The 24,962-nt window shown below is 44.2% G+C and overlaps 1 protein-coding gene across 7 annotated transcripts in view; it reads left to right on the top strand.

The window, feature by feature from the left end:
• Positions 1 to 24,962, top strand: part of Fbxo34 (F-box protein 34) — a 64,694-nt gene that overhangs the window by 11,483 nt on the left and 28,249 nt on the right. For 4 of the 7 annotated variants that reach the window (XM_052191680.1, XM_052191678.1, XM_052191674.1 and 1 more), the window contains exon 2: positions 19,842 to 19,919. The exons of 2 other annotated variants lie outside the window; for them this stretch is intronic. The gene's annotated coding sequence lies outside the window, so the exon portion shown is untranslated. Of the gene's footprint in view, positions 1 to 16,939; positions 17,034 to 19,841; positions 19,920 to 24,962 lie in introns of all 7 variants that reach the window. One more of the 7 variants, XM_052191676.1, reaches the window with a different exon arrangement.

Here is a 24,962-nt window from a genome sequence, read left to right as displayed (position 1 = left end):
AGTCCAGAGGATCCTCTGCTTACTAAGAATTTAAAGCTGATGGTTCACTGTGCCTTCTCAAGCCTATCAGAACAATTTGATGTTTGGCTCTGTTTTGTTTCATAGTACTGGAGCCTCACAAAATGCTAGGTGCATACTCTGAGCTTAACATGTAGTGTTTGCCACTGACAACCCGACATGATAGTTGATGTCTCCTTTGGGTTGAAATGTATGTATGTTTAGTTAAACGGTTATTTGTATCTTGGGTGGATCTGTACTTGAGTGGATCTCTGTGTCTTAAGCCTCAGTAGTTGTCATTCTGGTATTGGTGCCAAAAACCAGGGTTTGCTGCTGGGGTGGCTCTCCAGTGCATGGACTCTGCAAGCCTCCAGGAGTCTTTGGTGCCCAAGGTCCTAAATTTTATTGTATATTTTTAAAGTAAAGGAACATTATTTTATGTAGTATAATTATAATCATTACATAGAAATATATAGGAAATGGAGTCTAAAATTATATATCCCAAAATAGACCCAGTCTTAAATGATCTAAGAATAGTTATATGATGATGCTTATCTGCAATCCTCACCTTGTGGGGGCTGGAGCAGGAGGATTTTGTGTTCAAAGCCAGCATGAGCTACACAGTAAAACCTTGCATTAAAATAGTTTCAGAAAGTATACATCCTTAGTGGCTGAGGCAGCAGGGTCAGCAGGAGTCTGAAGACAGCCTGACTTACACAGTCAGTCTCAGGCCAGCTTAGGCTACCTGTCTCAAAAAGGAAAATGGGGTTGAAACAAAAACTGTTGAAAAGACCACACCCGTGCTCAGTTTGATGCATTTCATTTATTTGATTCACTTCTATGTTTAATCCATCTACAGGCTTTGCAGATGTTCATTATTGCAATTCCTCAGGAGCTCTGTTCTTGGTTCTCTCCACCCTAAAGTCCACTCTATATGACTTCTTTGGGACCTTTGTTTTTCTTTTTTAAACTTTTTTTTAAAAATTTTTTCCAGTCATTTTTTTTATTCGATATATTTTTTATTTACATTTCAAATGATTTCCCCTTTTCTAGCCCCCCACTCCCCGAAAGTCCCATAAGCCCCCTTTTCTCCCCCTGTCCTCTCACCCACCCCTTCCCACTTCCCCGTTCTGGTTTTGCCCTATCTTACCTAGTATACATCCCAGAGTTCTGTGGCCTGCCTGTTTATGCAACATGTGCATGCATTGCTCACAGCAACCAGAAGAGGGCGCTGGTCGGACCCTTTGACATTTGAGTTACAGACAGTTGTTAGTTGCCTTGTAGGTGCCAGGATTTGGATCCTGGGTCACCGGGAAAAGCATCAGGTGTTGTTAACTGCTGAGCCATCTCTTCAGCCCCCTCGTGGCCGGCTAACTGTAGGTGGCTGTTTTGTTTATCTCTGTTAAGAACAGGTGGTGCGATGTTCAGCTGACCATCCAGCTGACAGTCCGCCGTGTGCTCTTGTCCCCCTCCCATCACTCACGGGACTGACTCGACAGTGCCTCCCCTCCCTTGCCCTCTCCTACACTGTGACTCTCTTATCTAGTGTGTGCTGGCTCGAATGAGTGGCCCCACAGGCCCAGTCACCAGGGAGTAGGAGGCGTGGGAAGGAAGTGTGTCACTGGGGCTGGGCTTTGAAGTTTCAGAAACTAAAGCCAGGCTTGGGACTTGCTTTCTTCCTCCTGCCTGTGTTTCTGGGTGTAGAACTGACTCCTTCTCCAGCACCATGTCTGCCTGCACACTGCCACACCAGGATAACAGTGGACTAAACCTCGGAAACCATAAGCCAGCCCCCATTAAATGCTTTTTTAAAAAAAAGAGTTGTCGTGGTCATGGTGTTCACAGCAGTAGACCACTGGCTAAGACACAGTGGATCTTACGGTGGTTAACTCATGCAGGGCTGTCTAAAGCTATGGCTTTTTTATGGAAAACCATGTGTTTTGGCTAGGTCCTGTGCTTCCATGTCGAGCGTGCCAGCCGTGCATACCCCCCTCCTCCCTGGCTGTCAGTGCGTCCCTTCGGTGGAAACAGCAGGCTTGCTTGAGCCTTGTCTGTTCTTTCAGACCACTTTCTGTTCTCCTGCCTTAAACATTTTAGCCTTCATTATCTCCCCCGCCCCTTAATCTATGTTTTATTTCCATTTCTTTTTGGCTGTCCTTCATGTGTCAGCAAAGCTTCTGGGAGTCTGCTGCCTGGCCGCAGCAGGGGCTGGCTGGGCCTCAGTGTGGCTTAGAGGCCTGTTGTAAGGGGTCAGTGCTGTGGCCACACGCACAGTGCTGAGTCAGTGCTTCCCAAGTCTGGGGCTTGCTCTGTCAGGATGCCTCCCTGTCCTTGCTCCTGTCACTGCCTGTACATTCCTGTAAGAAGAAAGGAGGAGATAAATAAATAAACAAGAGCTGGAGAGATTGCTCTGTGACTCCAAGCACTTGTTGTTCTTTCAGAAGACCTGTGTTCAACTTCCAGCATCCTGTGGTAGGTCTATAAACCCAGTTCCAGAGGTTCTAATAGACATGCACATACACATGTGCAGGCAAAACATTCATACACATAAAATGAAAATAAACCAAAAAAATGTTAAAAGAAATATGTGGTACTTTGATGCTCCAACTCCTCCTCCTCATCATCATCTTTTTAATATTTTTGTTAATCATTACACAAATTATTTGTGAGATAGGAAGCCTGATAATGAGTTAAAAACAAACATTTCTGATGCAGGAGCTCGGCAGCACGCAGGCTTGGGGTGATGTTTGCAGTGCCTGCTCTTCCCTGTCTGCCAGCGAAGGTGTAACACAGAAGCGCATACAGAGCGGGTGGCTCAGCGCTTTCTCTCTTGTCTGCACTCACGTAACAAGTGCTGTGGTCACGAGAAGAGGCATCTAGTCTGTCCATCTGTCCTCCCCCTGTCACCTCACCTTTCAGGTCGTGTAGGCTCTTTCTCTTCCAGTGTTGTCCAAGTCCTCAGTGACCTGTCTGGATCTTCAGGTAGACTCACTCCAGGCAGTGTAGGTCAAAGAGCAAAGGCTAACCTTTTTTAACAGGGAGGTTTCTAGAAGTTCCTGTCCACGGAGGTCTTGTTATAGCCACGTCAGAAGAAAGGGAGACTGGGAACTGTAGGCATTGCCATCCTTCTCTGTTGCAGACAGTGCCACAGTGAGTGCCCTTTCTTGTGTGCTGTTTTGTGGATGAATCCCTAGACATCGAGCTACCCAGAGGAGCGGCTACTGGAGAGCACGCCTGATTTTCTTGCCGTCACAGTTTTTATATTTGCCATTCCCATAAGTACAAAAGAATTATGGCCATGGCCAGCTCTAATTTGCCCAATGTGATAGGTAGACAAGTAATTCCATCCTAATGCTCCAGTGTATTGACAATGTCTTGAAAATGCAGACCATACATCAAGTTAATGTCATGCTACGTGGAATGATACGTAAAGCACATTTACATTGTACTTAAATTCCTCACAGTGAGCTGATAGAAAGATAGAAAGTAATAGTTTCCAAGAATCATTACCTTAATTGTAAAGTCAAATAAGCTTAGTGTATCAGTAGCCTTTAGTCCAGCTACAGGGGAGGGTGAGAGGAAGGGGGCACCAGACTCCAGGAGCTTGAGACCCTGTGTCAGAGGAAATAAAAACTGGGTCAGGGCCTCAGGTTCACTGAGCTTTAATTTTTTTTGTCTATTTCCCCCATGTACATTCTGCCCCTGTAGAAGCATGTATTCACTGTCCGCCTGCTCTGGCATCCCTGGAGTTGTGATTTCTCATTGTTCTCTTGACCTAAAGAGGAAAAATCAAAGTCACAAACACGTTTTGTTTGGTTTTCTTTTACAGAAATAGGCATATTTTATATAATTATATTTGTTGTGATTCTCTAGATGTTCCTTTTACTCTCCAGTTCAGATGGGTCAGTGATCATGAAGTACATTTCACTAAAGCTCCTTAGTGGACTGGACTGTTGGAGTCAGAGTAGAATTTAAAAAGTTTTGCCTTTTGCCTTTGACTACTATAACTTTCAAAAATGATGTGTAGTGTGTAGCTTTTGCCACCCTACCTATGCTCCAGGAACGGGCTGCGCTACCAGCCCCTTCCCAGAGGATATTGAATGAATATTGGGTGAAAACCACAGACACACGCACTTGATCACTTTCAGCTTGGCTTATTGGCTCAACTCCTGGGCGCCTCCAGTCGGCCTCGGCTAGCGTGCCTTTCCCAGTACTCCCAGCTCAGCACCCCGGCCTACTCCCTGTAGAAGCAGTCTGGGGCCACTCCATCTGAGATCTCACATGGCTGCTTGGCTTTTCTCCCTCCGGAGTACGGAGAACTCCCCTTTCCTTTCTCCTGCATCTGCCACCTTGCCTGCCAAGACCTGGAATCTCTGCCTATTCCTTCCGCCCAGCAATTTCCCAGTGGCATCTTTACTGATAGATTAAGAACTGATCGGGGGGCCAGGCAGTGGTGGTGCATGCCTTTAATCCCAGTTGTTGGTAGGCAGAGGCAGGTGGACTTCTGAGTTTGAGGCCAGCCTGGTTTACAGAGTGAGTTCCAGGACAGCCAGGGCTACACAGAGAAACCCTGTTTTGGAAAAACAAAAACAAAAAACAAAACAAAAAGAACCAATTGGGGAATAGGCAACCAATTGGGGAATAGAACCTGTAGTGGCTATTCCTGGTTGTCAACCTGACTATATCTGGAATGAATTACAATCCAGAATTGGAAGGCTCACCTGTGATCCTAATATGGAGGCTGAGAGATACAAGTTTCTGATCTTGGCATGGAGATTTGAGGCATAGTGGCCATGAATTCCAGATTAAGACCGGGAGATCTCTGAGTTCAAGGTCATCTGCGATTAAAGGTGCGGTGGCACATGACTTTAATCTGCGCCACACGCTGGAGACCTACATAAGGACATTGGAAGAAGAAAGATTTACTCACTCTCTTCCTCACCTGCTTGCCTTGTGGGACTGAGCAACTGCTAGATCCTTGGACTTCCATCTAGAGTTGCTGCTGACCATTGTTGGGGAGTTGGACTACAGACTGTAAGTCATCAACAAATTCCCTACTTTGCAGAGACTACCCATCCGTTCTGTGGCTAGAGAACCCTGACGGACACAGGACCTTGGCATCAGCATCACCCCACAGTGATGGAAGGTTTGCGCACAAATCTGCATCCTTAAACTTTGGAAGAGAATTCTCATGATAAATCTCATAGGTCTGATACCTGCTTGGGACTCAAGTAGAGAGGTGGGGGTATTGCTGTGATGGTGGTGGTCAGTAGACTGGTATTGTAAAGCAATCGAATGAGTGTGTTAGCCAAGCTAATACTGGTACACTGCTGGGCTTTAAACATGGAATCATTAGAGGAATTGAAGATTCTAGGATTAGGCTAAGTCATAGAGAAATAGATGCCCTCATTTAACATACACACATGTATATTTCAAAATGCAAAATTTAAAGGCCTTGAAACATCTTTTAAAAACAATATAGGTATTAAACTTAGGATTTCGTATAAGAAAATTGTACAAGTGATTTTTCTGCTGAAAGAATGTTTAGATTTATTGCTTAGTTATTGTGATACACTGCTCAAGTTGTTAGTAAATGCCTCAATTCTAATGGACCTGGTTCTAGGTGTAGGATTATGCTTATAATTGTAGCGTTTGCTATGAGTTTCATTCTATCAGTAAAAACTAAGAAGCCGCTGTGCATTTGAGTGTTGTACTTTCATGCTGTCAGTAGTGGGAGCACGGATCCTCCAGGGCACTGGCACAATTATCATCACTGTAATCTGTGAAAATACTTCTAAGACTATTTGGAGGTCTAATTAGACATTATAAATGTTGTTTGATTCATAGAAGTCAACTGCAAAACAGCCACAAAACTCCCACAAAATGCACAAGCCACAGCTTCCACAGTGTCCAGAGAATAGCAGTTTCTGTACTTCAGTGTGTGTGTAGTGGGCATTGGTTGAAATGGTTAGTCTTTCGTGTGCTGTGTTCTGTCAGTTAAGCAATCTTTTAGACCATTACATTGGTCTTAAATGTATAGAATACTGATTTTTTTTTTAAGTTACTTATTTTGTTATTGTAAGCTGAATTACTTGCAAGCATGGCGTGATGACTCACACCTGTACTCCCAGAACCTGTGAGTTTCAGGCCAGCCTGCTGTATGGAGGCTAACTTGGGGCACAGTGAGACCCTGACTGAAAACCCTAAAAAACAAAGCCCACACAGTTCTGATGTATAATTTAGAAAAGTTTTTTAATATGTATTTTTGACAAATGATGAAACTCGATTTGTTTTCCCTTGTTTACTTAGTCAGGATTGCCAGCAACTTCACCATTAGTGTTGGGTTTTCTCCATTAAGTCATTGTAAATACCAAATAATTTGGGTGCCTGCCTGTTTGTGTTGTAATCATCTTTCCTGGCTGAGTGTGCAAAGTGATTTAAAAAAAAAATGTTTTTGAAGATGCTGGGAAGATGGCTCATGAGGTAAAATGTTTGTTTTGCAAGGTCCTGAGGTCCTGCATCTGATCCTAGGACCTAGGTTTTGTTTGCTTTAAGGCTGCTCAGTCTGGTGCTTGGGATCCCAGTGCTGGGGAGGCAGAGGCGGGGGAGGGGGAGATCTTTTGAGCATCCCCCAAGCTTTGATGAGTTTCAGGCAGTGAGAGGCCTTATCTGGGGAAAAAGACAGCTGGTGACTCTCCCCAAAGTTGCTCACTGGTCTTCACATGTGCACACACACAAAGGCTAAGGCTTCTGAGAGAGATTAGAAACTTGGGGCTGGAGGACCCCAGTGGCAGTCACCAGAGGAAGGGGTTGCCCACCAGTTTAGGGGAAATCTCCAGTAGGCAAGTGAAGTTTGTTTAGTGTTGGAAGCTCTGAATGCTGGGTACTGGTTCTTCTTTTTTTTTTTTTAAAGACTTATTTATTATATGTGAGTACACTATTTATTATATGTGAGTACACTGTAGCTGTCTTCAGACACCAGAAGAGAGCATCAGATCTCATTATGAGATGGTTGTGAGCCACCATGTGGTTGCTGGGGTTTGAACTCAGGACCTTTGGAAGATTTGGAAGAGCAGTCAGTGCTCTTAACCACTGAGCCTTCTCTCCAGCCCTGGGTAACTGGCTCTTAGTGTTACAACTTTAGGTGTTACCAGATCCCCTGGCTGCTGGCTGCTCAGCTCCCTGCCACAGTGGTGCCCTTAGCAGGGAAACCCTGTAGTGTTGTCACGCTCCTTCGATAGTCTGCAGGCTTTCTCCTCGCAGTTTCCAGTTCCTTCTGCTTCTTCACCTTCCACAGTCTCAGCTCCTGGTGCTTCACTTAGTGTGGTCTCCTGGCTGCACTCAGCACTACTCTAGCTGGTGCTGTGCTTAGAGCCAACAGCCCTGCTGCCATCTGCTCTCCATGCAGCCCGCTCAGCTTGCTCTAACTGCAGTGAAAGGTCATGAAGCAGCCAATGGAACCAGTCAGACCGCTGAGCTAAGTCTTTTGGGACCTGTTTTGTTTTGTTTTGGATTTGGTTTTTCGAGACAGGGTTTCTCTGTGTAGCCCTGGCTGTCCTGGAACACACTCTGTAGACCAGGCTGGCCTCGAATTCAGAAATCCACCTGCCTCTGTCTCCCGAGTGCTGGGATTACAGGCATGCGCCACCACCGCCCAGCTGGGGACCTGTTTTACAGCACACAAGGAATATGTCTCCTGGACGGAACCATTTGAGGAAAGGCTGACTATATAGCAGCCATGCAGGTAGTCTTAGGTCTGCTAACCACAAACTTTTTGCAGAGTCATACTATGTAGAATGCATATTTTTCCTGTCTCGAAAAACCAAAAAAAAAAAAAAAAGAATGCATAGGCTGCACAGGAGTACTTGGCTTGCCTATCCTATCCACTGAGTCAGGAAGAAGTAAAGGCTTTTATAGGGGCTGATGGGGGGGGGGGGCAGAGTTTCCTAGGTCTGGCAGCACATGTGGAATGACTGGCTGAAGCGGTCTGAATCTGTGGTTTATATATATAGTAGCTGTTGACAGGGTCTGAGAGTCTTGCCGAATGGCTGTGAGATGTTTAGAGCATCCATTGCTGCTGTCATAAGGACAGTTGAATGGATCAACAAAGAAGTCATTATTTAGGGCTCAGTGAGTGGAGAGTAACCTAAGGTCATCCCAGGGTCCAAGTGCACAGTGAGAGGAAAGAACTGACTCCGGACTTTGGAATGAAGGTGTGCACACATGCACACTGACTCTCTGATAGTAATTCGTAGGGCTTCTGTAGAGGTGGCAGAGGGTAAGGCTGTGGTTGCTGTTGCCTTTGATGAGAACTTAGAAATGGCAGTGCTGCTGTGGTTAGTTTTCTGTCCGCTTGACACAAGCTAGAGTCATCTGGGAAGAGTGAGCCTCAGTTTGGCCTGTAGGTCAGCATGTAAAAGGGCCCTTCCTTTTAAAATCTTTAGAATTTTATGTGTTTGGCTGTGCTGTTGTAAGTTGTTTACTAACTCTTTTGTGACCCGGCCAGCCCCCAATAATTGAGGCAGAGTCTTACCAACGAATTGAATCAGCTCTAGCAGTTACTGGAGAACTGCCCGATGCTATTCCTCTGCACTAGACTGGCTGTTTTCCAGCTGCACTCTCCACGTTGCTTGCTGGTTGAGTCTCACCTGGGCTCTTTCTGGTCCTTTCCGTCTAAGGGAAACCTCCTGCTCCCCACCCCCACCCCACCCCCACCTTCTTTCTTCTTTCCCATGGTCAGTCTTGAGACCACTCACTCAATTCTCAGGTCCTGCCTTTCTCTACCTCTCAATCACAGGCCTTTTACTAAGCAGTAGCTTTAAATGAGAAACAAGATTTATACAACAAAGGCCAGTACATGTGAAGATGCACTCATCTGGAGGGCAGCCTGATCTTGGGGTTCAGGATTTAGCATTTGTATACATAGCAACAGACCAACTCCCAACATGATTGTTTTGCCTGCATATTATGTCTGCATCACTTGAGTGACTGGTGCCTATGCAGGACAAAAGAGGGCATCAGATCCCCTGGAACCAAAGTTACAGTGTGTGAGCTGCTTGTGAGTGCTGGGAATTGAAACTGGAAGAGCAGCCAGTGCTTTTTTTCCCAGGGTCATCTCTCTAGCCCATAAAGTTGAGTTATGTGAACAGCATAAAACACACAGCTGCTTAATGCTGCTTTGCTTATCACTGAGAAAAGAATTCAGAGAGACTGCAACCAGCTAGGGCAACAGTTGTCTTCATAAGAGCAAAGGCTGCTTAATGCAGGTCGTGTAACTGCATTAGAGAAGTTAGAACGGCAGCACCTAAGGACTTGAAAGGCAGTTGCTAGAGCTGCTCTGCAAGCATCCTTTGGAACAGTGTATCTCACACTGTTAGGAGTCTGTCTAAGCTCCGCCCCACAGTTACCTAGCATAGCTGGGTAGGCCTGGCCCACTATAAAAGAGGCTCTTGGCCCCTCACACACACTCGCGCGCGCTCTTAACTCCCCTTCCCTGAATAAACTCTATTCTATACTGTTGTGTGGCTGGGCCCACTGAGGCCCCCCCTTCCCCCACACCTCACCACATCCCCTTAGAACATATCTTATACCGGTTTATCTTTTCATAATTACAAAAACAAGTAGCATCCAGTGCACGTAATTTAAGTTTACAAATTATAGAAGGAAGTAATAGATGATTTTTTTTTTCCTGGATTTGGTTTTTTCCGAGATAGGGTTTCTCTGTGTAGCCCTGGCTGTCCTGGAACTTACTCTGTAGACCAGGCTGGCCTCGAACTCAGAAATCCGCCTGCCTCTGCCTCCCAGAGTGCTGGGATTACAGGTGCATGCCACCACCGCACGGCAATAGATGATATTTCAACTCTCTGTGTTTAGAAACAGGACTTCTGGCTTTGAAAAAGAGAGCCTTTGTCTGGCACTGCTTTCCAAGTAGTCAGTGTCCACTGTGTAAGGAGAAGGGCACTTTGTGTGCAGAAGGGTCACTTTTTCTTCTAGCATTCACTAATTCCAAGACCTTTAGGTGTGATCACCCATTTCATTTGGCTACAGCCTTGGCTCTCATAAAAGGAAGACTGTGTATTGAGAATTGCACGTGGTGTTTGTTCTTTGCCCCACAAGGAAGGTGCCCCAAATAGCCGCTGCCTTTGTCTTTGAGCAGCTTGTAGTTACTACCACAGATAACCGGGAGAGCATGGCGGGTGGTTGAGCTCCCAAGCTCTGTTCCCTCCCCTCCTGGGTTTTAACACAATCTGCCCGCTGCTGCTGCTGTGCTCCTGAACGACTGGCCTGCTGTCAACTACAGTGTGTGTGTATGTGTGTGTGTGTGTGTGTGTGTGTGACTCAGACTTCACATGTACAGGACTTCTAACCACACTGGCTTTTTTTTTTTTTTTTAAGATGATGTCTTACTGTGTTGCCCTGGCTGGTTTCAGTGTCTTTGAATTCTTTTCACAGTGTTAAGCAAAGCGAATGTGTGGGAAGTGAAATGGCTGCCGTACTTGTGTGAGTTTAATTGGGTGTTTAAATACTTAAGCGCTGAATAATTGTTTGTGACTAGTGTCCTTCAAATGTTTATTTTTTTCTGGTTTAGAATTCTATCCCTTTGGTGCTTATTTTTTTTATTTTATTGTTGTTGTTTGGTTTGAGACAGTTTTTCTGTGTAGCTCTTAGTTACTTTTCTATTGCTGTGAAGAGAGACATGAAGACCAAGGCAACTAATACAAACTTTTTATTTATTTATTTATTTTTTAAAATTTTCAAGACAGGGTTTCTCTGTGTAGCCCTGGCTGTCCTGGAATTCACTGTGTAGATCAGGCTAGCCTCGAACTCAGAAATCTGCCTGCCCTTGCCTCACAAGTGCTGGGATTAAAGGCATGTGCCACAACTGTCCGGCTTATAAAAACATTTAATTGGAAGCCTTACAGTTTCAGAGGGTGAGGTGAGTCCATGACCTTGTGACCCGGGAGCACGGTAGCAGGCAGGAAGGTCATGGTAGTAGTCAGAGAGAGACTGGACTAGTTCTGGGCTTTTGAAACCTCAATGCCCACCCCTGTGATACTATTCCTCCAACATGGCCACATTTCCTAATCCAATGGTTCACAATCTTCCTAATGCTGCAGCTTTTCAATACAGTTCCTCATGTTGTGATGATCCCAACTATAAAATTATTTGTGTTGCTACTTCATCACTGTAATTGAGCTTCTATTATGAATCATCATGTAACTCTTTTGGAGATGGAGCTTTGCCATAGAAGTCACGACCCACAGGCTGAGAACCACTGCTCTAGTCCTTCTCACAAGAGTTCTACCAACTAAGAACTAAGAATTCAAATTTATGAGCCTATAGGGGCCGTTCTCATTCAAACCTATATCCTGGAACTGGCTGTGTAGATCATACATGGCCTTAGACTCATATAGTAATCCTGCTTCAGCCTTGAGTGCTAGGGTTAGACACGTGCCAACGTATTAGATTAGTAATTTCTCTTGTTAATGTACATCACTACTGTATAATCAGTCAGAGAGAGAGAGAGAGAGAGAGAGAGAGAGATGTTGATTGATTGATTGATTGATTGATTGATTGCATTTAGTCCTGTTTGTATGAGGCTGGCTTGTTATATTACCTAGGCAGGCCTTGAATCAGGATCTATCTTGGCCTCCCAAGCAGGCTGATAGGTATGTGCCACCAGGCCCAGATGTTCTTTTCCTTTAAAACAAGGAGGTTCTGGGGCTGGAGAGTTGGCTTAGCAGGTAAGAGTTCCAGCTGCTCACCCAAGGGCCTGGGATTCAGTTCCCAGCACTCAGTTGGCAACTCAGCCCACTTCCCTGTAACTCCAGGACGCTTTAACCCCTTCTTCTGGCCTCTACATGCTCAAGGTATGCATGTGGAGCAGACATGCATGAAGACAAAACACCCATACACATAAAAATTAAAAAAAACATCAGGCTCTATGGAAAAATTGCTGTTTGCTGAATTTAAGTTATGGAGAAATTCTTTGGTGACATTAGACAATTATATCATATTTTATTATAGTTCTATTTTCTCTTTAACTTCTGTTAAGAGACAGACTTTGTAGACCAGGCTGGCCTTAAGCCTGTGGTGATATTCTTGTCTTTGCTAAGCTAGGATTACTGGCATGTGACTCGGCACCTAACTCTTATTATATCTTATAAATGATGTAGAAAAACAATGTAAACATGTGTAATGTTGAACTCGGGAAAGCTTCCTTAGTGCTTCAGGTTACCTCCGTAATACATGCTTCCTGGCCCATTTAGGAGAGAGTCCGTCCTGGTACCCTTGTGTGGCTGCCTGTTAGCATTTATTCCCATGGTACTGACTGACAGATGGAGAACCAGAGAAAACAAGTATTTTGCTTAGAGTTGCAGGCGCATAAAGCCAGTTCATTCATATATTCACTTATTTCATCAAATTACCTTTATGTGCTCTGTTCATAGGTTTTTGTTGTCTGAGGGGGAGAGCCAGGGCTTGGCACTTGCTAGGCCAGTGCTTTGCTGCTGAGATGCTAAGTCCCAGCCCCTCTCCTCACTAAACCTTTATTTTAAGGGATTGATTTCTAGGGTCAGTTGTCCTTTGGAAAATCCAGTGGATGACAAAATACCGAATATATGAAGTAAATCAGAATTTGATGACTTGGTACACATAGAAAGTAACACCTTTGGTTTCTCAGGGAACACACTGTAATAACCCTGGTTTGAGAATGTAGCATAGGGGTGTGGCTGCACTTGCTACCCAGCACTCTGAAGGCAGAGGCAGGCAGTTCTCTATGAGTTCAAGACCAGCCTGGTTGTCATGGTTTGTATGTACTTGGGCCAGTGAGTGGCACTATTAGGAGTGGCCTTGTTGGAGTAGGTGTGTAACCTAATACCCCAGTCCCTAGCTGCCTGGAAGCCAGTCTTCCACTACCATCCTGCAGATGAAGATGTAAAAGTCTCAGCTCCTCCTACACCGTGCCTGTCTGGATGCTGTCATGTTCCTGTCTTGAGGATAATGGATGGAACCTCTTGAACCTGTAAGCCAGTCCCAATTAAATGTTGTCATTTATAAGACTTGCCTTGGTCATGTTGTCTGTTCACAGCAGTAAAACACTAAGACAGAAGTTGATACCAGGGTCTGGGGTATTTCTGTGATAGGCCTGACCATGCTTTTGTCTGGAAGAATGTGGATTTGAGGACTTTGGATTTGGAAAGCAGTGGAACGCTTTAAGTGGGGCTCAGTGGGCCATCCTAGTAGGAAGATGGAAGATGTTGTTGCTGAGAATGATTTGAACTGGGCAGACCTGGCCCAAAAGGTTTCAGTGAAAATTTTCAGTATGTGGCCTAGAGACTGTTTTTGTAGAATTTTTGATGAAGAATATGGCTGCTTTTTGCCCTTGTCTGAAGAGGCTTCACCTGAGGCTAAGGTGAAGAGATTTATATTAATTGCATTGACAAAGGAAGTTTCAAAAAAAAAAAGCCCAGCAGAGACTTTTGTTCTCTGGTTAAGTTTCTCCTGAAGAACATTTTGAACAAACATAGCAAGCTTAGAAAGGAAAAAGATAGCTGGGTGATGGTGGCACACGCCTGTAATCCCAGCACTCTGGGAGGCAGAGGCAGGTGGATTTCTGAGTTCTAGGCTAGCCTGGTCTACAGAGTGAGTTCCAGGACAGCCAGGGCTACACAGAGAAACCCTGTCTCAAAAAAACAAAACAAACAAAACAAAACAAAATAAAGCAACAACAAAAAAAAACCACCCAAAAAATACCAAAAATAAATAAATAAATACTACAAGAAGAAGAAGAAGAAGAAGAAGAAGAAGAAGAAGAAGAAGAAGAAGAAGAAGAAGAAGAAGAAAGGAAAAATATAAAATATATGGTTTGAGTATTAAAGGGACACCAGGAAGTGAAGTAGAGCCAAGTCCTGTGTTCTAGGACATAGCAGATTAAGGGAGTGGGACTTTGTGGCAAGATCCTATCCAGCTAAATTTAGATCCAGGCATGGTGGTACATACCTTTAATCCAGCATTCAGGAGATAGAGCCATGCAGGTCTCTGAGTTCAGGTCAATCTACAGAGCAAGTTACAGAAGAGCCAAGCTTAGGCAGAGAGGGAGTCAGAAAACAGAAAGCTGGTAATAGAATAAGGGGGGAGGGGCATGTTCCAAAAAAGCAGCAGAACATGACAGGTCATGTGGCTCTGGCTTTAGAGCGAAAAATACAAGGGACTACTGGGACAATTGATGCTGGTTAGCTGGAGCTAGGAAAGTAGTGGTGATTAAGAAGAGACCAGCATCACTGATGTGAAATCTTCTGGAAAGTGTTTTCTGAGAGCACAAAGAAGCTGTCTGTGTTCCAGAGATAGCCAAGGTTGCACCTCATGCTGTGGCTGTACTTGGTAATGTGTAAGAGTCACTCAGATGAAGTGTGAAAAGCAGCTGAGGCTCGGCACTGTGAGAGGCCAAGGAAGGCCACTGGAAAGGTACAGCCTCACTTGTACTTGATGGCCCAGGACTGAAGGGGTCATACAAAGGATTTGAGGCTTGGCACCATGAAGAGAGCCTATGAGAAGCTGTTGGTGAAACCTAGTTGCCGAAGACTCTAGTGTATTGGAAATGCTAGTAGCATGGGATGATCACCAAGAACAGCAGCAGCAGTGGAGTGGATCAACCTGAGTTTAGAGTGCTACAGAGGACACAGCTGGAGAAGTGACACCAGCCTTTTGGAGGAGCCCAGATCATCATGTGTGGATCCCAGACAGTAAAACAAGCTGTGAAGCTGAAGTTGACTTGGACACCCCAAGATGGTAAAGATGTCAGAGCCATGGGCTATCTACTGAGGAAAGCTGCTAACAGAGAAAAGGGTGTTAGAGATCTGAAGACCACTTTGACATCAGACTTGGAGTTGCAGAGTTGGGAGTTTGCCCAGCTGGTTTCCTGTCTTGCTTTGGGGATTACAGTTCATTGATTGGATGAATCTCAGAAGAGACCTTGAATTTTGAACTTTTAACAATGTTGAGCCTGCTTTAGACTGTAGGGACTTTTGAAGTTGAACTAAATGTATTTTTGCTTTATGATATGTTTAGGTATGGTCCCCATAGACTCTTAGGTTTGAACAAGCCTATGGGGGGCCAGGGAGTGGAATGTAATGGTTTGTATATGCTTGGGCCAGGGAGTGGCACTATTAGGAGATGTGGCCTTGTTGGAGTAGGTGTGTCACTTGATACTCTAGTCCTAGCTCCACTGGTAGGGTAGTCTTCTACTACCAGCCTTCAGATGAAGATGTTGAACTCTACTCTGCCTGCACCATGGCTGCCTGGATGCTATCATGTTCCTGCCTTGATGATAATGGACTGAACCTCTGAACCTGTAACAGCCCCAATTAAATGTGCTTTGTAAGAGTTACCTTGATCATAGTGTCTGTTCACAGCAGTAAACCCTAAGACACTGGTCTACAGTTCCTACAGACAGGGCTGTACAGAGAAACTGAAAGAAGAGAGGAGAGGAGAGGGGAGGGGAGGGGAGGGGAGGGGAGGGGAGAGGAGAGAGAGAAAAGAGAGAGGGGGAGGGAGGAGAGGGAGAGCATCACCATGGTAGTAATCTGATTTTACAGTTTACATTTCAAATTACAATTATTTTACAATCTGGTAATTATCTTCATTTTATATATGTATGGTGTTAAGGTACAAGCTAAGACTATGGGGTTATTGTTTTGTTTGTTTTAGTTTTGGGCTTTTTTAAATTTTTTTATTTTGTTTTTGGTTTTTCGAGACAGGGTTTCTCTGTGTGCTGGTCATAAATTAGAAATTAAAGTAGTAAATAAACTTATTAGCCTGTTAGTTAATTTGTTAAAAAGGAAAAAGCAGAAGCAGAGACAGGAGGAGCTCGTGAGTTCCAGGCCAGTCAGAATTATTCAGTGGACCCTGTCTTGGGGTAGGAAACTGGGCTGGCCTTGTGATTCAGTATTAGAGTGCTTGCTGGCCTGCTGAGTTCCTCCACTGAATACCAGAATTGATTTTCTTTTGTGAATATATCCACATACACTTCATTTTAAAATATGCTGAGAGGAGCTAAAGGCTCTGCCAGAGGAATTTATTGTACTCCTCTGGATTTAAAGTTTAGGGATTAGCTGGCTCCGGTGAGTTGTGGTTTAGGGGTAGTGTTCTGAGACTGGATTATGGAGTCCCCTCTAGCAGAATGAATTTAGGGATTCCAAAATGATAATCTATGCTTATGTCACATTTCTCTAATACTGTTTTTCTATAAGGCAAAGTGAAGATAAATGTGTGCATGTGATTATCTACTTTTCTGTTTCTTGTCATTGATTTTATTTATACCTATTTTGGATACATTTTCTGGAAGAAATAAGTTTGGAAGTAGTTGTCCATTTTGATGGGGTGTAGGAAAAGGATTCTTAAGGTTATCTCCTGTTGCTTTTCCAGACTGGAGGACTAGCTTGCCAAGAACAAAAGTTACCACATAACACATGTACTGTACAAAGTATTTCTGAAACAGGAGGTCAGTTGCTTTACCCTAAAAGTAAAGTACAGGGCACTTGTTCCTGAATGAGAGAGGGACCAGGGAGTAGCAGTATTCCTGATTAACTGGTTTTAAAGGAAGGAAATAGCAATGAAATCTTAATATTAGTAAGAATATATGGAAAACTGAAGAAGTTTGACTGGAACACAGATACTGCTAGAGCTGTGGGCCTTGAACCGTTTTTCCAAACAGAACAAGTTTATCTTTAGACTGCCTAGGGTGGGATTTGAGTTTCCAGATCCTTATCAGGCAGGTATTAGGAGTGACTGTTTGTAATAGTGATAATGAGGCTGCTGTTCCCAGGAGGGAACTTAGTCTTGGGTGGGATTGTCAGAGCCCTGAAATAGTTTGGGAAAACTCAGAATGGAAAAAAGCAAACTGTTTCCAAACAGAACAAAAAACGTGTGCTTTTTTCCCCAGGCTGGTGAGATGGAATCTGATGGGAGTGGCACCCACCGCTTATCAGGAAATAGTGGGCTTCCTGGAAACAGAGGACAGGGCTTCTTACCAAAAGGTACTGCAGGCTTAACAGGAAGCTTCGAGTAAGGTTAAAATGATACCAGCTGCTAAGCTATGGTTATGATCTTTGTAGAAATTAGAAAACCTAATAGAAAAAAAACATTTAAGCCAGGTGTGGTAGCACACGCCTTCAATTCCAACTGAGATAGAGGCAGGCAGATCTCTGAGTTCAAACCAACTTGGACAGGACAGTTAGGGCTACATAGAAAAACCCTGTTTCAAAAAAAAATCTTGTAGTAGCTTTGTTTTAAAAAACAAAAGGATCTGTTCTTATTTATGTGTAAGGGGGTCCGTGTGAGTATATCCACATGAGCACAGGGATCCAAGAACCAGAAGAAGACATCTGACATACAGGAGATAGAGTTCCAGCCTGGTGTGAGCCGCCTGACAGGGGTGCCAGCACCTGAGCTCACATCCTCTAGCAGAACAGCAGGCTCCTGGAACCACTGAGCCATCTCTCCAGACCCTGGTAGCAGCCTTTTGAAAGAAAATTTAAGTAGCATTTCATGTTGTGGGATTATTCTTCCTGTGTTGAGTACAAGTAGGGAGTGTTGATGAACTTACAGATGATACTCTTTAACACCAGGAGTTACTAATAGTAATGCAACAAGGTAGTGGTTAGCATCATTAGGCCAAAAGAGGATGAGAAAGGTAGGCTGGCTGCCTTTGTTTGTTTAGCTTACTTCTATGCTAAGAACAAGCATTTTTTAATGTTAGGTTTTTAAAATTAACATAAACTACTACCTACTAGCATATCAAGCTGTGGAACCAGTTTTCCTTAAATACAGAGGTAATTATAAATCCAGATTAAAACAAACCAAGTCACTCTAAAGGGAATAAATGCACACATGTGTCTGCCTTGGTTGGACTATAGTTCACATATTGTCTCAGCTGATTCTGTAAGCAAATTTCTCTGTAAAGATGATGCCATCATGGGGTCCCTGTCATCCTGACTGGGAACAGCATTACTGTCTGAGTTGTGATTAGAAACCTCAGGTCATGGTAATGTTTCTAAGTAGGAATCGACTTTAAAGCTACTGCATAAAGAGGAAGGCTCCGCCCATCAAAGCTCTTGCTGCACAGCTCTGATGACCTTAGTTTTATCCCTAGAATCCATGGTGGAAGGAGAGAACTAACCCCAAAAAGATGTCCTCTACGTCCACACATTTGCCTTACTACATACACTCAGAAATCAAGTTATGTAAAGGTATAGAAACAAATGGTGTCTCAGTTAAAACAGTGTATTTCATATTTCAGGTTATATTTACATACTACAAATGTTACCTTCGGGGTTGGAAATAACAGTATGAAAGATCAAAGTCGGCTGGGCAGTAGTACACCTTTGATCCCAACACTCGGGAGGCAGAAGCTGGCAGATCTGAGTTTGAGAGCAGCCTGGTCTAGAGAGCAAGTTCTAGGCCAGCCAGGGCTACACAGAGAAACCCTGTCTACACAGAGAAACCCTGTCTTGAAAGGGAAAAGGAAAGAAAGAAAAAAAGATCAAAGTTGTGGCCATCTTAAGGGACATTTGAGAATTTACTGAGTTGATCATTTTAACTTCTCATACAATATTGAGTAAAAATAGCCCTGTATAGTGTGCTCTGACTATTGTCTTGAAGGAACTAGAGTGTCGCCAAATGCATGAACTATTGAGGTAACTTTTTCTGTTCCTGAGGTGAATTAGGTGTGCCAAGTGACATAGGAATAAAACCATTAGAAACAACTTAGAGTTACAGATAATTTGGAATATCACACAGAATCAGACAGCTATAGTTTTATTCAAGTAATACATTTTTTGTTGTAGAAACTTAGACTATTATAAAGAAAAGAAAAGTTCTTTTAGGGGAATTTTTTGATTATTAATGTGAAAAAGGAGTCCCGAGGGTGGGGTGAGGGAGGTGGCAGTGGACAAGAACACTGTCCTCCCCAGAGGATGGAACCGTGGTTCATCAGCCACGCACACAGTTAAAGTAAAACCCCTTTCAATAGGAATTATGACTTAACTAGTTAAATGCTTGTTCTAGCCATGTTTTGTATTTTAATTTAAATATTAAATGCATGCAGCTTCTAATAGCTCTGTAAGCGCTGCATTTCACAAGCAATTGTGCTTTTCATTGCCAGCTTTCCCTGGAGGCAGCTTGTTCAGTTTCATCTTCGTTCTTTACCAACTGTTGTTTTTTAGGGTCCTGCTCTGTGGCTCAGCCTGACCCAGGCTCACGGCCGTCTTCCCTTCCTCAGCCTCGAAGTGCCCGAGATGCGGGTATTAGCACCGCGCCTTCTCACCTCTTACTCACAACACCCTTTCCAGACCTCTTGTCAGCCTCCTTCCCAACTGCTTTTTCCGCCATGTTTGACCATTAATAACACTCGTATGCTCTAACTGTTGAGTTTTCAGCCTTAGCTGTGAGGAGTTAACTTTTTTCCTCATCCCCAGAAATGTTTTTGTTCTTTGTCCTTCTAATGTGGGTAATTAGTGTCTGCCTAATTGTCCTTGAGCAGGTGTTTATGTATTAAGACGGAAGTTCAGCTAAGCTCGTGTCACTGTCACACAAGTGTTCTTTTTTTTTCTCTGGCATTTATATATTTATTTGATTTCCTATTTTTGCTGCTGTAGCCCAGCGTTTCCAGCTTCTCCTCAGGAATAATCCTCTTGAGGTATGCGGATGCTCTGTATTCCCGAACGCTCGCTTTTGTTTGGATGAAATGTTATGCCTGCCATCCTGCCGCCAGCATCTTAAGATAGTGCTGCCTGCTTGTACTGGAGTTCTTGTTTAGATCTTCTGTCTTCTTTATCTTGGTTTAGATTCCATGACTCCAGCTGTCCTCCTCCATGCTCTTGATACCATCCCATCGATGGACGTCAAACCCAAGACTCTGCATGGTAGGTGGACTCTTTCCCACCCAACCACAGTCCCCAGCCTAGTTTAGTCTTTGATTATAGTAGGACATACTCTTCTAGTCCCTGCTTGAGAAAGTTAAACTTTGTAGACACTTGATACATTTTTTTAGTCCGTCAAATATACCGACAACTAGTAGATAACCCAAAGTACATAGACCTTGATTACACACCTAAGTAGAGGAACCTCACATATTTTGGTGTGGGACTCAAAGTGAAGCAAGAAGGTGGAAGCTTGTGTGAGCCCAGCAGACAGAGGCTAGGGGCTTGGGCCTTCGGGAAGGGAAAGTGGGGCTGGCTGTGGACGGTCAGTGTAAGCGTCAAGCAGAAGCTGCAACGGCCTCCATGGTAAACTCTGTCTGAGCCTGGTGTCACACCAATCTCTAGTTTAATAGCCGGATAGGACTCAAGAACTAGAAACACCTGTATTGCCCACTGTCTGTGAGTCCCTGAGGTCCCAGGCTCAATTCCCAGCACGCACATAGTACTCACAGCAGTCTGTAACTCCAGTCACAGGGCATCTGTTCTCATCTTCTGGTTTCCTTTGGCAATGCATGTGTTTGTGAATTTGTTAGCTCTGGGTTAAGTAGTACATAACATCAGTTGGTAGCTTGCAACAGTTTGTAATAAGATGTTTGCTCCGCTGAGTCAGCACACACGGAAAGATACACATCTCTCTCCTTACCCCCTCTGCCACATGTTGGATGTTTACCAGTGTACTGTACATCATGGGCGAGGGTCTGTGTGTACCTGATCACTTTGTAGGTGTTAAAGGAACTTCTCTTTTCCCCTCTGAAGGCTCCAAAAATTGAGTTCTGGTGACATAGACCACAATAGATTAGCAAGAGAAAAGGCATGTGAATTTTGTATACTCCTCCTAGGGAAGCTGGAGGCTGAGGACACAGCAGTTTTGAGTATTTTGAGTAAATGGTTTAAGGGAAGATAAATAGCCACAAAGAACAGACAATAACAGTCTGGGGCAAAGTCCATCTGGGCTCTGGACATAGTGTTATCCCAGCCATCTTTTCCTGAAGTCACTCTTTCCTATTGTACAAGTTATAGGGAGGAGAGCTTAGGACTGCCATTCCTTATGGAAGAACTTTAGTTAGACAGCAACTCCAGAGAGCATCCCTTCTGCTCTGAGGGAGACAGACAGATGGGAGAAAGTTAGAGACCTTGGTTTTGAGATTGCGTTTCCAGTTTTAAGGCTGTTCAGCATTCAGCATGCTGGCTTTGCAGCATTACCTCATCACCTCTGCGGTCCAGATGTTCCCAGAGGACTCAGTGTATCCGAGCGGGGGAAGGGAGAAGGGCAGATAAGTATGTACCTGTGACAAAAGAGAGAGAAATTGGATAATGTCTCAGGAAGATGTCAGCCATTCTATTTTAGCCTGCTCCTGCTACTTGTTTGTTTGAATTGTTGGGTGTGTGGTGGGTGGGTGTGTGGTGGGTGGGTGTGCTTGTATGTGAGCACACGCGTATGTTCATATGGAGGTATCTTTCATCACTTTCTAGTTACTGAAGCAGGACCTCTCTTTGAGCCTAGAGCTCACCAATTATGTCTAGCCTGGCCATCCAGTTTGCCCCAGGAGTCTGCATGTCTCTGCCTCCCAAGTGCTGAGACTATAGGCGGCTGGCCAGGCCTGCCTGGCATTACCTAATTGAAGGCTTGGGCATCTGGTCTTCACAGCTGTCAGGCAAGTGCTTAATACCCTGAAGCAGCAGCTCCTGCCCTTGATTTCCTGATTCTGTGTCTTTGGGATGATCTTCCCTGCTGTTTACCTTACAACTTGGTGTTCTTCAGCATCTGAGTTTCCAGAAATTTCTGGCTGTAATTGCTGTGCGCATGCCTGCTTAGAATTCTTGATAAAATAGGTAAATGACTTCAACTATTAAAGGGATTTGGAAATAAGCCTGGCCAATCTCCAGTTGGTTTGCAAGTCAGGAAAAGATTTTGCTTATTGTGGGAGGAATTTTCTCATTTCCTTAAAGTTTATAGTAGTGGTTGAAACTGAATGACCTGTGGTTGCTTGTTTGCTTATGAATGTGTGGGAAGAGGAAGCAATATCAGATCACATTGTTTGCTCTTCAGAAGAAGTGGAACACTAATATTTCATTGTTGGGGATTCTTTAGCAATTCCAGTTATCCGTCAGTGGCTGGCTCTAGTGACCTCGTTACTCAGCCACTCTGGTAGGCAGTTAACTGTGCCTTACTCCTGTGAGAGTTTGGGTCCTAGGTATCATGGGAATGGCCTGCTAAGACTGTCAGTGCCCTTTATTTCAGAGCAGGCAGACCGTTTCATAATCCACTACTCCACATTCTGCTGCCTTGTTTTTACTGACAGATACATGCATGGCCAGTGAGGAAATACCCTGGGAAACAAGGTGATGATTTAAAGTGGAAACAGGACTTGAGAGACAGAGGCAGGAGAATCATTACAGATTCAAAACAAACTTGACACCATCTCAAAACAAATGAAAGGGGGTGAGGAGGAATGAGGGTGGAAGCTTCTGGGTCAGTTAAACTCTTGGATTCCTCTAGAAAGGACTATGTTTTACCGCCTCCTTTTTCTTGTTTGTTTGTTTGGCTGTTTGTTTCTGTGCTGAGTTTTTGAACCCAGGTTCTTGCATATTTGGCATGTACTTTACCACTGAGCTAAATACCTATGCTTCACACACATGCTTTAATTTTTCAGAAGATATTTGTGGTTTGAGACAGTAACTGTTGTAACTAAAGTGAATAGATGCTTGAAAGTCCTTTTAGACACAGGACATATGAGTTCCACGTGGACCCAGGTGAAAGTTGGCATTCAACATTGTGAGGACTGGTGGTTGTTTTAGTTACTGTTCTGTTGTGTGAGGAGACACCATGACAAAGGCAACTTATACAAAAGGGCATTTAACTGGGGGCTTGCTTACAGTCTCAGAGGCTGAATCCATGACCATCATGGTGGGTAACAGGGCGGCGGGCAGGTAGGCATGCACTGGAGCAGTAGCTGAGAGCACACATCCTTACCTGAACAGAGGCAGAGAAAGATCTCCAGTGATAGACACACTTCCTCCAACAAGGCCACACCTCCTAAACCTTCCTAAACAGTTTTACCAACCAGGAAAACAAGCATTCAAATATATGAGTCTATGGGGACCACTGTCCCTTAAATCACTACAGTGGTTGTTATAAAGATCCATGTATAAGAATATCTAGTTGCTAGGTTTCATTTATACAAACGGAGTCTCTGTTCTTCTTCCCAATCTTCTGTCACTATCCTCTTTGGCAGGTGGTGGTGATGGTGGTGGTGGTGGTGGTAGTGGTGGTGGTGGTCGTGGTCCTCCTCCTCCTTTTCCCTCCTCCCTTCTCTCTCCCTCCTCCTTAGTTCTCCTCCTCCTCCTTCCTTCTTCTTCTTTCATCTTCTTCCCCCTAGTTGATGTGCTGGTCAGACTATATGGCCAGCTGCTGGTTTTGGACCTTGTAATTCCCAGTGATTCCCAGACATGCTTCTCTTTAGGAAGGAAGGGGTGGCAGGAGGTCCAGGTTTCTTTATAAGCTCATATTCAAGACCAACATTCTGTGATATCTGGAAGGAGTCTCTCCAGAACTTTGTTCATATGAAAAATCACCTTGAATTTACCTTCAGTGAAAAACTGGGATATTCTTGGTTCTCGTGGGCCCTCCTCAGAAGCTGATCTGCATTTCCTTGGCATTGCCTACAACATGTGTTTGAAATACAGAATCTATAAATAATGTGCGACCTTTAAAAGCATGGTCTAGAGAATATTACACGGAGTTTTTATTATTTTACTTTTGCTGGAGTGAGGAGTGAGCCGGAGCCTTGTGCAGACCAGGACAACAGTCTACTGCTGAGCCGGCACTGACTGAGCCCTCACTGTAGGTTTGAAAAGCTTCTTCAGGCCCCGGGCCTTGTGGAAGTGACAGGAGTGTGTGGTTGAGCAGACCCCTCAACAAGCTCTTCTCTTGGCCTTAGGAGTAACATGGGGGCCATGGTGGGGGGGCCTGAAGCTGCTGCCGGCGGGATGGGGTAGGGCCAGGAATGGACCAGCATGTTTTTTTTTGTTTGTTTGTTTTTTGTTTTTTGTTTTTTGTTTTGTTTTGTTTTGTTTTTGTTCACAGGCTTGCAGTAGATGCTTTTTTCTTTCTTTTTCTTCCCTAGGCAGGGAACCCCAGTGTAGGGCTGGCTGTTCTGGAACTAAGGCAGGGAGATTGTGTTTGAGTCTAGCTGAAGTAACATACTGAGGCCTTGTCTCTAAATCTCACAAGTCTTTAAAGCTCTAAGAGGTGAGAAAGTTTGTAGTTTTTAGTGCACAGTCATAGTTCTGTTAAAGCTTGTGTTAAATCTGTTAATATGGCAGATGGTAACACAAAATGGGAACATAGCAACTAAAAAGAAACCAGTGTGGGTTGAACCATTAAAAATATCTTTTAAGAGTCACTAAAATATTTTTCATTTGGGTCAACTTGCTAATGCTGTAATCTTGTTTTATTCATCTTTTGAGAAAAACCAAATATGAAGTAGACAAAGTAGGCTGGCAAGATGGCTCAGCAGTTTGCGGTGCTGATGCTGTGTCTGATGACCCAAGTTTGATCCCCATGTCTCCTCCAGTGGTGAAAGGAAAACCATCCTAACCTCCACGCCCACCATGGCACATGGTGTTTTCTAAATAAATAAAACAGACAAAGGGAAACAGCCAGGCATGGCTTTAGCATTTCTCGATTGGTGAATTTTAGGGCAGGAACTTTGTGAAGTAAAAGAATCTTAAGCATTGCCTGTAGACGCTGGTGAGGACCTTTGCTTTCTTCTCAGTGACTGGTCAGAAAGGATTTGACTTCTCAGGAATACCTGGTTGTGCTCCCAGGAGATCATCCCCAGATGTCTCTCAAGGGCAGACTTGCCCAGTCCTGCCAGGAGGAACGACCACCTCGCTTTCCTAACTGCCCTAGGCACATGGATATTTTCTTGAGGTTACTAACAGCATTCCATGCCTGGGATCTGACTGAGCCCAGTGGGAAGC

This window comes from Apodemus sylvaticus, chromosome 8 (assembly GCF_947179515.1).
Source record: "Apodemus sylvaticus chromosome 8, mApoSyl1.1, whole genome shotgun sequence".
NCBI lineage: Eukaryota > Metazoa > Chordata > Mammalia > Rodentia > Muridae > Apodemus > Apodemus sylvaticus.
Note: the sequence above shows the minus strand (reverse complement) of the source record. Positions and strands in the feature narration are given on the sequence as shown.